The sequence below is a fragment of the Pseudonaja textilis genome, chromosome 2 (assembly GCF_049901715.1).
Source record: "Pseudonaja textilis isolate UNSWEBS1 chromosome 2, rPseTex1.2, whole genome shotgun sequence".
NCBI lineage: Eukaryota > Metazoa > Chordata > Lepidosauria > Squamata > Elapidae > Pseudonaja > Pseudonaja textilis.
In genome coordinates this window covers 22,827,176-22,845,194 of record NC_141991.1, presented here as the reverse complement: position 1 = coordinate 22,845,194, position 18,019 = coordinate 22,827,176, and positions in this window count along the sequence as shown.

Below are 18,019 nucleotides of genomic sequence, written 5' to 3'. Positions count from 1 at the left end.
TCTTTACTAGTAAATGTGATTTAATTCAATGTTTGTTAGTAGATGTAAGGTGCTCAGAGTCTTTGGGAATAGTGTGCATAGAAATCACTAACACACGCACATATCCAGAAAATAGATTATTCTTACAAGGTTTATATGTACAGTACATACCAGGCAGACTAAATATATTCTTATTTATTCACTCACTCATTCAATTTAAATTAAAAAAGCCAGTTTGGTATATACTGGCCTATAAACCAGGAGGCTGTGAGATCTAGTCCCACTTTAGACATAAAAGCAGGCTGGGCTTGGGTCAGCCCAACCAACCTCACAGGATTGTTGTTGTGATGAAGATAGGGAGAGGAAGGAATATTAGGTGTGTTGGCTATCTTGAGTTGACTTATAAAGTGCAGGTAGTCCTTGACTTACAATAGTTCATTTAGTGACCATTCAAAGTTACAATTTTTTTTACAATTTTTACAATTTTTTTACAATTGTACAATTTTTTTTACAATTTTTTTACAATTTTTTCCTAGTATGATTTGATTGTTGATTGTACCCTATGACTATCATTAAGTGTTGTACGTTATGATTCTTGATTCTTAACGAATGTACCTTTTCTTTATGTATACTGAGAGTATTTACACCAAGACAAATTCCTTGTATGTCCAATCACACTTGGCCAATAAAGTACTCTATTCTATTCAATGGCACTGAAAAAAGTGACTTATGTTTTTCACACTTATGACTGCTGTAGCATCCTCATGATCACGTGATCAAAATTTGGACACTTGGCAACTGGCATGTATTTATGATGGTTGCAGTGTCCTGGAGTCACTTGATCACCTTTTGCAAACTTCTGACAAGCAAAATCAATGGGGACGCAGATTCACTTAACAGCTGTGTTACTAATTGAACAAGTACAATGATTCACTAACAACTGTGGCAAAAAAAAGTCATAAAATGAGGCAAAATTCACTAAACAACTGTCTTGCTTAGCAACAGACATTTTGGGCTCAATTGTGGTCATAAGCTGAGGATTACCTGTCATGAAGGATTTTTAAAAACTGAAATAATTAGATACATTTATGTTCTGCTCACCTTCAGATGCTTCAGGAGGCTGATGGTACACTCTCTCTTACCATTTTTCCCTACAAAAACACCTGCTATAAGAAATGTGGGTCTGAGAAAATACCCCATTACACCTTACAGATGCAGATAATCAGAGTTGGAAGGGACCTTATAGGTCATCTAGTCCAACCCCCCGCCCAAGTAGGATTCCCTATACCATTTCTGACAGATGCCAGTCCAATCTCTTCTTGGAGGTCTCAAGTGATGGTCTCAACTTCCGAGGGCAGGATGTTCCATTGGTTGATTGTTCTCATTGTCAGAAAGTTTCTCCTTATTTCCAGGTTAAATCTCTCCTTGTTCAGTTTCCATCCATTATTCCTTGTCTGGCCTTCAGGTGCTTTAGAAAATAGCTTGACCCCCCCAATCCTCTCTGTGGCAATCCTTAAAATACTGGAAGACTGCTATCCTGTCTCCCCTGGTCCTTCTCTTCACTAGACTAGCCAAGCCCAGTTCCTGTAACCATTTTTCATATGTTTTGGTCTCCAGTCCCCTAATCATCCTGGTTGCTCTTCTCTGTACTTTTTCTGGAATCTCAACATCTTTTTATAGTGCGGTGACCAAAACTGGATGCAGTACTGTAGGTGTAGTCTTACTAAGGCTTTATAGAGTGGTATTGGTACCTCACTTGATCTTGATTGTATTCCTCTGTTAACGCAATTTAGGATTGCATTAGCTTTTTTGGCTGCTGCTGCACACTGCTTCTGATAGCACAGTCATTTCCCAGGAGCACTATCCTCCAACATACTCTAAGCCCCAAATACATTTTCCCAGCTAGGAAGTGAGATGGCCTTAAATTGTGCTTAGAAGTATCAGTGTTAGAACAGCATCCCTCTCATACTGAAACCACCGAAGGGCAGCCTTCAAGCATATCAATAGATTTTGCCACTATTCTTTGGGAGGGAAGTCAAGTGATTGGGGACAAAGATACCAGAGGGATCATTGATGGAAACAACTAATGCTATGCCAGCATACAGTATTTTTCTGCAGATTCAAGAATGAGTAATGGAGAAAGGCTCAGAAAATGACTAACCCAACACCATCCAGTAGATTTCCGTGGCCATCAGTGAACCTCAACCTTTGATCTTAGTTTAATGCCTTAACCCCTTAACCCAGCAATTGACTGGGTTTACACAACAGGCTAAGCCATAAATATTGGCTTACTAAACAGTCTGTGTACACAAACCATAGTAAATAAAGGCCAGCAGACTTTAATGCAATGTATGAAATGCAGACATTACATTGTTGGCAACTTTTATCATCAATGTTTCATTAAGCATATTCATCCAAATATTTCAAGACAGATTTATATATTCTTCTTACCTTGAAAACATTTTTATTTCATAGAGTAATTAAATGTTTCAATTACAATGTTCTTTCAGATGGCTTGAGGCAATGGGCAATTGATGCTGGGTTGAAATTTATAACATGCAGTACGTGGCCAGAAAAGGCCAGATAAAGTAGACATACACAAAACATGTAAAAATGGGCAGGATATTGATTGTGTGGTTGAAGGGGCCATCTTAACTTTTTTTTTAGCCTTTTTAACAGAATAATAAGAATTGGAAGAGACAAACTTTATATATTCTTTTTGCACACCACCTCCAGCTTTTTCTAGCCAAGCTGTAGAATATTGATGACAAAGTTTCCTGCCTTTTTTTTTTGGCAGTGACAAAGACCACAAAACTACAATGTAAAACCTAAAAAAAAAGCTTTGCATAATTCATTCCTCCTAACTAACCCGTTTAAACTTTAGCTCCTAGAATTCTCATCAATGGCCATGTTAAGTGGGAATTCTTGATGTCGAAGTCACAAGGTGAAGATGCCCAGGTTGGAGATGCCCAACCTTATGGTAAAGCAGGCAAAACCCAGCAAATGTCTCTGTGCCTAACCAGAAAAATAAAGAAAAGGCAGAGTTGAGACCTTCTCCTTCAACTAAATCTCCTCAGGCCTTATGGCTGCTCCTTCCCACAAATGTAACTTATGGCCCCGCTCACCAAAAGATTGCCCAGGCCTGCTTTAGAAAGTTGGTTATACCTTTTCAGTGAGGACAATGAAAATATTAAATATAAACCTCATTTGTTGGTTTATAAATATAGGCCCCTCATTTAGGACAAAAAAAAAAATATCCATCCCAGGATTCATTTAACAGAATTCTAAAGCACATTTTTATTCAGATCAAGTTGTAACGCCAAACATGGAGTACAGAAAACATCATGATTCACAACAGCCCTATAAACAATAAGCATTTTAGTCTGCTTTTCTAACAAATTAATTTTTCTTTGTGGTTCTGTAAGGAAGAGGTTTTTGTTCTCATGGAAGCCAATGTCTTTGCCTGACTGGAGGACTGCAAATCTTTTCTATGACAGCTGACTTTGGGTAAGTGCAGTGTATTTTATATTGTGTTGGTTTTAATGGATTTTTATGCTGCTATGTAATTAATTTTCCTCAACAGGAAAGTTTCTGCAGTGGGCAGGGTTAAAAACCAAACACTCCCGCTGGCCCCCACAATAAATGTCCCCCAAGACTTCATATTAGGTAATTAATACGATAAAAGTTAATCATTAGCATTTCAAATCAGCCTGCTGATGTTGTGATGTTAGGCTCCTATGTGCTCAGCAGTAGCTTATTGTGCAGCAGTGGCTAAAGGCGCTTAGTTTCTCCTAGTCCTGATCAAAATTAATAGCTCCCATTCCTTGTCAGAGTATATGATGTTCTTAAAATAGGACGCCATTGCTTCAGGATCTGTGAAGGCAAGTGGACACCACCTGCATTATGTTTGAACATTAACCCTACTGCCATTTTGTCATTTGAAATAAATCCTCAGCAGCCTTTCCCAAGCAGATGCCTTTGGCTGGTATCAGATTTCAATTCCCACAATTTCCCCAGCCTTCAGGTACAATAGCCTTACAGGCTAGGAAATTATGGGAACTGAAGCTAGCATATCTACAGAGCTCCTATTTGGACAATGCCACTCCAGAAAGAAAGCTATCCCATCTCTTTCTTTAATTAATCAAAGTTAATTTGATTAACTTTATAACTGGCTAAGCAAACATAAAATTGATCATGTTGGTGTCTCAGGAAGAGCAAGTTTAAAATTTAAACTGAATGGGGACCAAGTGAAATTCCTGGGGCAAGGGGAAGGGGCCTTTACTTGGGCCTAAAAATACATGAATATGGGAGCCAGCTGTGATTCTCTAGGGAACATGTTCCATAAGCCAAGATGTCCTCTCAGAAGACCTTCTGGGCCTCAGGGAAGCCTCCGGGGGCGGGGGGATTTTTTGCTCCCAGAAAGTTTCCCTGGAGCCCAGGAAGGCAAAAAATAGACCGTGGGGGAGGGGGTGCACCGCCCCTCCATTTTTTGCCTTCCTGGGCTTCAGGGAAGCCTCTTGGGTGAAGCAGTAAGTAAGCGAGGGGAATCCCGGTGCAGCTGATCATAGGAATAGCTGATGGAGGGAAAAAAAATACCTTAAGGAGTGACTGGGCAGGGAAGAATATAGTCAGCGATGTTGCGCAAGTGCGCGGTGTTGTGCATGTGCGATAAGGACTGACTGGGCAGAGAGGGGCGGGGCCAGCCAGGGGGTCAATTTGCCGGTTCTCCAAACTGCGCAGAATCATAACAACCAGTTCTATAGAACCGATCCAAACCGGTAGAATCCCATCCCTGGAATCAGGCAGTCATTAAGCAAATCTGGCTTCACACATTGACTTTGTTTGTTGGAATTTTGCTGGGAAGGTCCCAATGGTTGTAAATCGAGGACTATCTGTATTTATGTATTTTCAAGAAGTGATTACAATTAGTCCTCAGGTTACAGCCACAACTGAGCCCAAAATTTATGCTTCTAAGTGAGAAATAGGTTAAATGAATCTTTCCCCATTTTACGACTTTTCTTGCCACATTTGTTAAATGAATCACTGCAGTGGTTAAATTAGTAACACGGTTGTTAAGTGAATCTGGCTTCCCCATTGACTTTGCTTGTCAGAAATTTGCAAATGGTGATCACATGACCCCGAGACATTGCAACCGTCATAAATGTAAGCTACTTGTCAAGCACCCGAATGTAAATCATGTGACCAGAAGGATGCTTCAACAGTCATAAGTGTGAAAAATGGTCACAAGTCACTTTCTTCAGTGCTGTTGTAACTTCAAATGGCCACTAAGCGAACTATTGTAAGTCAAGGACTACCTGTATAGATTTTGATTAGGAGATATAGCTTCAAATCCTCCTTAACCATAAAGTTGACTGAATCCAACTTGGAACAGCTTAATCAACCTTACAAGGTTGTTGCAAAAATAAAATAGAATGAACTTTTAGAAGAACAGTGGAAATCAAAACATAAGTCATGTAGATTTTTCCCCCTTGTTTTCACTGCTTTGCAAGTCCCTAGGCCAATGTGGTGATCTTTGCTCTCTTCTAGAGAGCCTGTGACTGTTTATTGTGACATTCATTGGGTTCACTGACACAGCAGAGTCAACAATGCCTAAGGATTTCTGAACGAAACTGATGGCATGCTTACTTTCAGATCCGCATAAACAGAAATTGAGGTGCTACAACACAGGAAAATCGCTTTAGTGCTTGCAACGACCCAAACAAAACCCCTTGTGCTAAATTTAGGATAGAAAATTACAGGTAGTCCTTTACTTACGGATGCAAGGAACGCGGTGGCTCAGTGACTAAGTGACTAAGATGCTAGGATTGTCGATCAGAAAGTGTCGGCAGTTCGGCGGTTCGAATCCCTAGTACTGCATAATGGAGTGAGCTCCCATTACTTGTCCTAGCTTCTGCCAACCTAGCGGTTCAAAAGCATGTAAAAATGCATGTAGAAAAATAGGAATCACTGTGATGACCCAGGGTGGGATACAAAGTAAACATAGATACAAATACAGGTGAAACCTCTTTTATTCCTTCACTTTGCTTCAAAGCTCCAGATATCCTTGACTGGAGACAAGAAACTGCCACACAAGCAGTTACGAAAAGGAGGAAATGCCATTTAAACTAAAAATGACTATAAATTATAAAGAGTAAAAACAACACAAACTACACTGAAGCAATTAAGGGAGCCAGGCAAGATAAGGACTTGAAGAGGTCCACAAATCTCGGAACACACACTGGGGAAGGACACAAAACTCAGAGAGGAACGACAGACTAGAGATATTTCCACGCTTTGTTTCCAGCACTGGCCCATCCGCATGTCCATCCTTTTAACCAGTTCTCACAGCTGCAGCCCTTGAAGAGGATCAAGGCCCTTTCGTCCCCCATAGATGATGCCATTCACATCTGTCCCTTATCCTCTGCTCCCTGCATGCCCTAGGATGGGCCTGGGTCTTCCTCTGACTGCCCTGCCAGCCTGTGCCCTTCCCCAGCCTCCTCCACAACCTTCGGAGCCACACTTCCACTCCCTGTTGGCTGTTCTTCCCCTCCCTTGGAGTCAGTCTCCAACAGGGGTATGACAACTACTTTGGTGGGAAGGTAACAGCGTTCTGTGCGCCTTCAGCATTTAATCATGACCACAGAGACGTCTTTGGACAACGCTGGCTTTTTGGCTTTTTAACGGAGATGAGCACCACCCCCTAGAGCCCGAAACGACTAGCATGTACATGTGAGGGGAACCTTTACCTTTACTTACCACCTCAATGTTGACCAGAATTTCTGTTCTAAGCAAGGCAATTGTTAAGTGACTCATGTCTGATTTTGCAGCATTTTTGCCATAGTTGTTAACCAAATCACTGCAGTTGTTAGGAAAATCACACAATCTTTAAGCAAATCTGACTTCCCCTATTGATGGCTTGTGAGAAACCAGCTGGGAAGATCTCAAATGATGATCACATGACCCTGGGACACTGCAACCATCGTAAATACAGGCCGGTTGCCAATTGCTTGAATTTTTGATCACATGACCATGGCAATGCTGCAATAGTTTCAAGTGCTTGGATAAGTCATAAGCCACTTTTTTCAGTGCCATTGGAATGATCACTAAATGAATGGTTATAAGTTGAGAACTATCTGTACTGTTTCCAGTGCTAGGAGTAGAGAGCGAGGGAGAGAGGAGCAGTGGAAGAAATTTCTTACTATTAAGAACAATTTTGTATGCTCTACTAGCTGTGATCTTCCTGGATCCGGTGGAAGTGACTAGAGCAAGGGTCTTCAAACATGGCAAGTTTAAGACTTGTGGACTTAAACTCCCTGAATTCCTGAGCTAACATGACTGGAGGAGGAATTCTGGGAGTGGAAGTCCACAGTGCAAGTTGCCTTTTAAAAGTGTTTGGAAAGCAAAGCAAAACAAAATGTGATATCTAATCTTTATGCGAGAAGCATTATTTTCTGTTTCACTTCAACCCATAAATGCTGCTTGCCAATCTTCCCTTTTCACCATAAAGGGGAATAAAAACCCTTGTCAGTAGATGATTATAACAATGTGCATTGTTTCAGGTAGTCCTCGATTTGCAACCACAATTGCGACCAGCATTTCTGTTCTTAAGCAAGGGTGTTAGGACGTGAATTGCACTGAATTTAAGACCTTTTGTGCCACGGTTGTTAAGTGAATCATTGCAGTTGTTAAGTGAATCATGGGGTCATTAAGCAAATCCGGCTCTCCACATTGACTTTGCTTGTTGGAAGTCTACTGGAAAGGTTGCCATCACGTGATTTCGGGATTGTGCAACTGTTGGAAATACAGGCTGGTTGCCAGGCATGCACAATTTTATAATGTGATCATGGAGGTGCTACAATGGCTGTAAGTGCAAAGACCAATTGTAAGTCGCTTCTTTCAGTGCACTGCAACTTTAAACAAATAGCCATTAAACAAATGGTTTCAAGTCGAGGATTACCTTACTTATGACGATATAGCAGGGTTGGAGATTATTCTAGATTCCAATTTAAGTAATTTAAAATAAGCAGCTAATGTTTGGGGTTTATATTTGGCATTTTTCACTAATGGTTCTTATACATACAGACACACACACAGACACACACACTCATACACACAGACACAGACATACACACACACACACACACACCCTTTGCTTTAACAGTCCTGCGAAATGTGAGGAGGGGTTGCAAAGTTATTTTTTTCATCACCATCGCAACTGCAAACAGTTGCTAAACAAGACAGTCATTGAATGAGGACTACCTATACTGTATATCTACCTAATATAGGTAGTCCTCGACTTATGACCACAACCGAATCAAAAAGTTGGACTGTTAAGTGAGTTTTGCCCTGTTTTATGACTTTTCTAGACTTTCTTCTTGTTAGGTGGTAGGATTTGATAAGTTAGTAACCTGGTTGTTAAGTGAATCTGGCTTCCTCATTGACTTTGCTTGTCAGATGGTCGCAAAAGGGGATCCCATGACTGTGGAACCCTGCAACGTTCATAAATATGAACCAGTTGCCAATCATCTGAATTTTGATCACATGATTACGGGGATGCTGCAAAGGTTGTAACTGTGAAAAACAGTCCTAAGTCACATTTTTCAGTACTGTTGTAATGGTTGAATGGTTGCTAAACAAACTGTTATAAGTCGAGGACTATATGTCAGAGTATACTCATGAACTGGAATAGAGCATGGTAACAAGGTCAGCCAACGAATAGGCAAAGCAACTAAGTCAGCCAATGAGGACTGTTTGGAAACTGCAACTAAAAGAAGCCTAAGCGTGGCAGTTACGTTAACTCTGCAGCTCTGAAGCTATGTTGAGCTCTGAGTCTGTCTATTGAAAATGGAACTGCTTCTCTCCTCTGCTGTGTATAATGTTGGCTACTGAAATTACTTGCAACATGTTTCTGTCTGAATTTGCTCCATGTTGGAGAAATCTACAACTGGTTTGTAAAATCTACTTATTATGTTTACAAATAAATCATGGTATCTCTGGACACCTGCATAACTGGATAGAAGCATTCCTGTCAAACAGACAACAAATGGTCAAAATTGGGAGCGTCCTATCAAATTCTGTACCTGTCAATAGTGGTGTCCCCCAAGGAAGTGTTCTAGGACCAACTCTTTTCATACTCTCCATAAATGACCTCTATGATCATATTAAGAGCAACTGTGTTCTTTTCGCTGATGATGTAAAGCTATTCAACACCACAGACAATACTGCTACCCTTCAAAAAGACCTTGATTATGCATCAGAATGGTCAAACAAATGGCAAATCTCAACAAATAAATGCTCTGTCTAACATATTGGCAAAAAAAAAATCAGAAAATAAAATACAAGCTGAATAGTCAAGAACTTGTTGATGATCCAAACTTTGTCAGGGACCTTGGAGTACTCATCTCTAATGATCTAAGTGCTAGAGCCCACTGTAACTACATAGCCAAAAAGGCATTAAGAGTTATTAACCTAATCCTACATAGCTTTTTCTCTGATAATATAACACTACTAACTACTAGAGCATACAAAACATTTGCTAGACCAATACTTGAATTCAGCTCATCAGTCTGGAACCCACATTAGGTATCTGATATTAACACAGTTGAGAAAGTCCAGAAATATTTCACAAGAAGAGTTCTCCACTCCTCTACTCATTGTAGAATACCTTATGCCACCAGACTTGAAATTCTAGACCTAGAAAACCTAGAACTACACCGCCTTTGGTCCAATCTAAGTATAGTATATAAAATCATACATTGCAATGTCCTACCTGTCAATGAATACTTCAGCTTCAATCATAACAATACAAGAGCAAATAATAGATACAAACTCAAGGCTAACCACACCAAACTTGATTGCAGGAAATACGACTTCAGCAACAGAGTGGTCAAGGTGTAGAATACTCTACCTGACTCTGTGGTTTCTTCCCCAAACCCCAAAAACTTTAACCTTAGACTGTCTACTATTGACCTCACCCCTTTCCTAAGAGGTCTGTAGGGGGCGTGCATAAGCATACCAAAGTGCCTACCATCCCTGTCCTTTTGTTTCTTTTATTTTTCTTATATGTACTCATTTCTTGTATTCATAACTATGTTTATCCTTATATCTATTATCTTGTAAGCGATTGACAAAGAAAGAAAGAAAGAAAGAAAGAAAGAAAGAAAGAAAGAAAGAAAGAAAGAAAGAAAGAAAGAAAGAAAGAAAGAAAGAAACTAAATGAAGCATCAGCCTGTGTTGATTTTTCTGGCGCTGAATTAACGGTGCAAAACTCTGAATACTACCTGTAGCTTGATGACAGGAGGAGCATAAGCCTAGTAAAAGAGATACACAGAGGCAGGCAGGCAGACAAAGCAACTTACTGATTAAATAAAAGCCTGTTGAACCCAGGTCTCCTACACAAAGCTGATGTTCTGACAATTAGCCACTTATTAATTCTCCCTTCCAGCCCTCCCTCAACTTTTAAAAGGATTCGAAAGGTTCGGTATTGGTAGATATAAAAAGAAACCCACCTAAACCTCAACTCTTTGTGCCCTTAATTCACATTGGCCTTTATCACAAAATACTCAGCATGCCAAAAAGTCACATGCCAAACTTCCTCTGACCGTTTTTTTTTTTAAGGTGACCTCCAACGTCTGCCTACATAACAGTAGCAAAGCCAGAAATAGCACCCTCCCAGCCTTTCAAGTCAGGATGTGATAATTTCATGTCACCAGACCTAATCTGAAGGAGGGTGAGAACAGGGCTTCCTGAGGCCAAGGTACAGCTGCTGGTGGACTTAAGTAATCTCTGTTCAGGGCCACAGAGTCGAAAGAATTCAAGATGGTCACAACTGTGCAATCAAAGTCCGGCCTTTGCCTCTATGTTAAAAGAAAGAAAGGAAGCGGGGGGAAGACTTTGATCACAAAGGTATGGCCGCCATCTTGACTTTTTTTGACTCCCTGCCTACAGGCACTCTTGAGTCTCCTGTAACTGAAGGGTCTTCAGAAATAATTATTTGGCACAAGAATAATATCGAGCCTTTCCTAAGTGATCCTTAGAGGAAGAATGAATGTGGATTTTCCCATGCTGCAGTATATTAGAGGCATTTTACTATCACGGCATATAAAAATAAATTTCTAAATTTCCTGTCATGTCATTCTCATCCAATGTGACTATAGTGTGTAGGAATAATTGCTTGACACTCTCCTCTGCCATGAAATCAAGGGGAGGAGAGGGCAATGTTCAGAAGGAAGTGTTAAATTTAGAATCAAAGAAACCACAGAACTGAACATACCCATAAAGATAATCTAATCAAACTCCTTTCCCTTAACCTTCTAGAAATCTTTTTTTCCCCTTCCGTTCAATTGTGTCTGAGACTTGGAGACTGCCTGAACAAGTCCTTGAAAGTGACTGGCCAAGGTCACCCAGCAGACTTTAAGCTCAAAGCAGAACTAGAACTCCCCTCTTCCAGTCTCTAGCTTGATGTCTTCTCTGCTACGCCTAGCTGGCTCTAGAAACCAAATAGTCTAGAAACATGTCAGAATTCTTCTGGAAAACTTTACAGTATATATTATATTTATTTCTTTTGACCTTCCCCCCCGTAAATTAGACAATATAATACCGAAAAAAAACAAACAAAAAACCCAAACAAAACCACAAACCAAAAAAAAAAAAAAAAAAAAAAAAAAAAAAAAAAAAAAAAAAAACACAAACCCCAACAAACCCAAAAAAACCCCAACGGTTTTCAGGTGCTCACTAAGAAAGGATTTTTCAAAATGACCATCAGAGCATTAGTATTTCATATACTGCATTATTATTAATACGCTCTAATGCTAAGGAGTTCTACTCCCCATCCCCACCTCAAAAGGAATCTGTTCCAAGTGCAAAACACAAGCAGAGGAGAGGAGTTTCAGTTTTAGATTCAGTTTTATTTTCACAGCAGCCAGCAGGTTTAGTACAGAACAGTTGAGCTAAGCCACTCCCAGGCTCCTTGCTGTTTCCTTCTTGCTCACTCAGCAAATACTGTTTCGTTTCCAAACAGCCCACAGCTCTCTCTCACACTGACAGGACTCTAGCCGGATGAATATCGATGGATGCTGGTAGGCAGAGGCAGAATTTTTTCCTCTTATTTTCCTCCCCCAAAACTAAGCCTGACTACAAGCATGGATATAGAGCTAGTATTTATATAAACCCCTTGTAAATAACGCCATAGCGATTTTACATTTCTCGGGTTTAAATTTTTCTGTTTTTCATATCTTGTATTTCTTGTAGTAATATCAACTACAATACAATGAATGAATGAGTAAATTTTAAATCCCTCCATTGTTATTCCTGACCGTAATATTTCATCCCACCATCAGTCAATCAATTCTGATTGATTTCTTTTCGTTTCGGAAATTTACCTTTGCCTCAATGTACTCAAGAATGTGGTGGAAAAATCATTTTTATGCAAAACTCTTCGATAGTTTTTAAAAAGTGAATTCCAGTTACTTAGAACAATGTCTCTCAACTTTGGCAACTTTAAGAAGTGTGAATTCCCTAGCCAGCATGAAATCCACACATCTTCAAGCTGCTAAGATCAAGAAACACTGCCTTGGAGAAATTCTGCGTGGCCGCTTTTCTTCTGCTACCCCATTTGCTATAAAAGATTAAGTATTGTTTGACCTTGAGCAGTTCTCTTCCTTTTTTTATTTAATGTTCAGCAGCAAGCCTGCTGTTGACTCATATTCTAAGCTGTCTTTGGGAACAGCATATGTGGCATCCATGTGAAAAAAGAAAATGGCTGGTAAAAATGAATCCTTGCAATGTGCAAAAACTCAGCTTTAATGCCACTCTATTGAGTCCTATGGAAATGGGCAAGATGTAGGGGTGGACTCAGAGGTGGTATTCAGCAGGTTCTGACCAGTTCTGGAGAACCGGTAGCGGAAATTTTGAGTAGTTCGGAGAACCGGCAAATACCACCTCTGATTGGAGGTTTTACAGTATCCTTCCCCTGCCATGGCCACCAAGCCACACTCACAGAACCGGCAGTAAAAAAAAATGAATCCCTCCACTGGGTGGGCAGCTGGGGGTTCGCAGAGGTTCGGGAGAGTCCCTAGCTAGGATTCTGTGAAGTTTGGAGAACCCCCAAATCCCACTCCTGGTTGGCCCCGCCCACCCCTCCCTTCCTAGGAGTCTCCATGTGGCACGTTTTGGATGCAGGTAAGTGTAGGGTATGTGCAGAGGCTTGGGGACAGAGAAAAACAGGCCTCCCAGAAGTTTGGGAAGGCCGGAAATGGGTCTGTTTCTGGCTTCCAGAGAGCCTCCGGAGCCTGGGGAGGCTGTTTTCGCCCTCCCGGAGGCTCAAGGAAAGCCTCTGGAGCCCAGGGAGGGCAAAAATGCTCCCCTCCCCGCTGTGGTGCAGGAGGCCAACTAGGTCACACCCACCATGGCCATGTCCACCCAGCATCTGGGCAGAGAACCCTGTGGTAAAATTTTTGAAGCCCACCCCTGGCAAGATGACTAATGAGAATCTGAAGGAGAATGGGGCAACCAAGGATGATTGATGCCGTACATTGGTGGTTCTCAACCTGTGGTCGGCTAGCAACCCGGTTGTTGAGTGAATCTGGCTTCCCCGTTGACTTTGCTTGTCTGAAAATCAAAAAAAGTTGACCCCATGACCCTGGGACACTGCAACTGTCATAAATAATGCCAGTTGCCAAAAGTCCGAACTTTGATCACAAGACCCTGGGGATGCTGCAAAGGTCGTAAATGTGAAAAACAGTCCTAAGTCTCTTCCTTCAGTGCCGTTGTAAGTTTGAATGGTCCCTAAACAAATGGTGGCAAGTCAAGTGCTACTTATCATCGCCCCTCTGCTTGGTGTTGGCATGGCCCAATTCACAAGCATGAGGAAGGGTGGATTCCTCGTAGCTCACGCCACAATATGGCAAACACGACAATAGCATTTCTCTAAAATGCCCGTGAGGTAAGCTGCAGCAGCAGAGAAATATATAGTTTTGAAAAAACATATATACACACACAGTTCTTGGGAAGAGCAACGATTTCCATCAATGGAAGGAAGATGGTGTCTGTATTTAATCTATCCCAGAGGTGTTGTATTACCACCCATGTGGATGATTACAAGGTCCTTGGATTCTTCCTTTTTCAACCTTTGCTTCTAGTTTCTTACCCTGGAATCTGGCCCAGATTTATGAAAAACTGTGATAAGATGCTTCAGTCCAAAGGCCACGAGTTACACTGAAACATTTCCTTCTACAGAGTTAGTTCAAATACTTCGTTCCTCCAGACTTCAGGGGAAAAAGGTGTTTATTATCTTGTAATAACTACGGTAAATTACAGAAAATCCATGATATGAACTCGCTCAAAAGTGATGCATGACTTAATGGGTTTTCCCAAACCAACCCATGCCTACGCAACAACACTGGACATTCTAAAGGGATCTTAAAACTAGAACCTCATCTCCTGACTTAGTTCTTTTTAACTTCAAAGAAAAAAAGAGAAAAAGTCACAGCCATGACCAAGGTGAGGATGAGAATGAAAGGGCCTTTCTTTGGATGCGAGATTTGGCTTCATCGTCTCCTGGTTTGAGAAGGTTGTTCAAACACATTTTCTTCAGTTAGGTTTAAATACTTGCTTTAGTGTAAGGTAGAAAGTTGCTGTGTTCTGTTTGTCTGCCTTTGAAGCAGGGCCAATGATAAAGGGCTATGGGAGTTGAAGGCAAAAAAAAGTTGTCAATTGTTTGGTATTGCTATTTTTTTAAACACTATTTTAACACAGATGTAATTCCACCTGATAGTAGTATAATGGTACCTCGGTACTCACCATGAATTGGTTCTGGGAGCTGCAACAGCTACTAAAGACTACAAGTACCAAGCAAATTACGGGACTAACATGTCGTTCTTTGTTTTGGCTGGAAAGGGTAGTGAGTCACAATGCAGCTGACACCGACAAATTTTAACTTGTGCGTCGAGTACCAAACAAATGACGATTACTGGGACAAAATTTCACATTAAAAAATGCATCGAGTACTAAATTTGATGAGTTTCAAAGCAGTCAAGTACTATATTGAAATAGCTGCTAATTTTGGAACAGATTAGAAGTGTCTCCTTGATGGCTCATTGTACATGGTTTAAATATTACCAATGAATTAATAAAAGTTGGCTTAAAAATAATCTCTAGTGTTAATGTCTAGCCAAAGTTACAACCTACCTAGGAGAGCATGTTACAACCGGGTTCTGATGTTCTAACAGTTGTTCCCCCCTTAATCAGGTGACTGCACTTTGGATGCCCAACAACACAATCATTTTTATGGCCCCTTGCAGCAACCTGCGAATATATGACCATGTTTTTATGACGGTTTTCTGAAATTTACTTCTGGTTTTTGGCGAAACTGCCACTGCAAACAATGGGTTCACTTAACGACTGCTGCAAAAAGGTCATGACATTTATGACCATCACAACATATGACTGTAATGCGCAAGCTCCATTCCATTCCTATGTCAAGGACTACCGGAAGTCATGATGGTTATGTATTGCTTCCAATATGAAGGACCACAGACAGGAGGATGCTATCATCACAATGCTTTGCTTGAGGGTTTACCATCATCAGTCTTTGGTTTGGTTGAGCAAAGCTCATTTTATATTCTTACTAAGCTTTTGGAAGTTTTTAAAAAGCTTAATATGCTCTATTTTCAACAAATCTAGTGGCCTGCTTGTTGTCCTGCAGAAAAACATTCGGGCATTCATATTCTTCTCTTCTTCCTGGTCAAAAAAAAAAAAGAAGACAGAATTAAAAACTATTTGTTTAGTCTTTTAAAAAAAAAAAAAAGAACTAACACAATAAGAGGGAATACCTGAGCACAAAACCATAAAAGGCTTTACAGGTTAAAACAAGCACTTTAAACTGTATTCAGATGCCTACTAGAGGCCAAAGAGCCACAGCAAAACTAGTGTGATGTGATTATGGGGGCTACCATCTGCTAGTTAGCTGGCTACTACATTTTGCACTAATAATGGTTTCTAGTCCTCAAAGACAGCTTTGTGTGCAGTGCATTGTGGTAGTCAATCCTACTAATGATGGATCATTAGTATAAGGACATGGATCACTCAACAGGGCTACCTACTTCAGCTAAATCACTCTAGCGATGGTCTCTCCCCACCAAGCCAGCGGAGGCTGAGAGTTTAGGATTTCTCAACGTTGACAACTTTAAGACACATGGACTTCAACCGTGGTCTAGGTAGGAGAATCTCAAGATCTGCCCCTGCTCTTCAATGGGAGTGATTGCCTTGCTGAGAGTTACAACTGGAACAGATTAACCCATCACTCATTTGAAATTAGTCTTTTGATGTTTGAGTGTTCCTTGGATGTTGAAATTGTTTGTAATCGCTAATGCTTATTTTATTATACTGGATTTTTCTTTTTTTAAACTTTCTTTCTGAAAGAGGGAAATTGAAGTCCCCCTGAGTCCTTTTGGACAGAAGTACCATATCCTCCCTGCAAAGAAAGGAAGGGAGGAAGGAAGGAAGGAAGGAAGGAAGGAAGGAAGGAAGGAAGGAAGGAAGGAAGGAAGGAAGGAAGGAAGGGCAAGATGGTTTATCGGCAAACAGCAACACCATCTTTTTGAGATTCAAGAGTTGCTTGCTTTTCTCATCTAATCTGTCACAGGCTCTAGATCAGGGGTTCCCAACCTGGGGTGCGAGACGATATTCCAGGGGGTGCGAGAAAAGTCCAGGTAAATAACAGGATATTGGCTATATGTTGGCATTTTTATTTTCCTTTGCAATGGATTAACTTTGTTTTCATTTTAGATTTAAGTATCGTTATTTAGTGGCCGTCACATACATAGCTGAAAAGATTCAATCCTACCATATATTTAACGTGGAAATTATTATTTTTTGTAAAGTATACTGTCTTTGTTATATACTCCATGTGTTTGATTTTTTTGTTGTTATATTTGAAAAAAAGTGGAATTTTCCAAGCATTTGAAAACTAGTCCTTGTAGTATTTAGTACTTTTTTTTACTACTTAGTTATTTGTTCTATTACAAGTAAGAGATTAATTTTCTGAGGTTTATTCCAATGTTAATTTATTATATGTTTCAGGGCTACATTTGTAATTTCCTTTACAAATCATATTAAAGAATAAAGTAACAATCTTTTTTTGATAAAATATTATTCGGAATTCGCATAATTTATCCTTGAGCAAAATATAAATTTCAGGGGGTACGAGGTTCGAGTGAAATTTCTTTAGGGGTGTGGGGCGAAAAAAAGGTTGGGAACCACTGCTCTAGATTTGATTACGTCAGTCTGTGCTCCATTCAAAATCCAAGAAAGAAATACTCAGACTCCATAGGTTAGAGCAAAGTTTTTCCTTTTACGGGAAATCAAAGTGGAAGCTACAGGTTGAATTCTGAATCTAAAGAATTTGGCGCGCAGATCACACATACAAAGAAATGGAATTGTTCCCACCCCACAAAGTCCAAAAGACTCTTCCAATTAAAAGTTCTGAATATGATCACGTGAGCATCTTCAGGTGGTGATGATGCCTCTGTCCGTTGACCTTGACATATTTTGATAAAACTTCGCAGCTGCGCAAAGGATAGAAAAACTAGGCAAGGAGATAGAAACTTAAGAACAGGAATTTATACTCCCCTTCCTCCTTCCCATTTACAGCATAGGAATATAACACTTACAGCTTTCTTCCCCTCCAGTTCCCCCCTCCCCACTCTCATCTTGGCCTGGAGTGGAGAATATTCTAAAGTATCGAGTACTGCTTTTGAGTACTTATTTATTAGAATTTTTATCCTGCTTTTATAACTAACTCAGGATAGTGAACATACATAATTCTCCCTCTGCCTATTTTCCCCACAACAACAACCCTGTGAGGTGGGTTGGAGAGAGAGAGAGAGAGAGAGGCTGGCCCAAAGGTACCCAACTGCTTCATGCCTAAAGTAGGACTAGAACTCAGGCTCCTAGTTTCTAGGCCAGCACCTTAAGCACTACACCAAACTAGCTCTCCATCTCCCCCTGAATTGAAAGATACCTCTCCCAGTGGCTTCATATA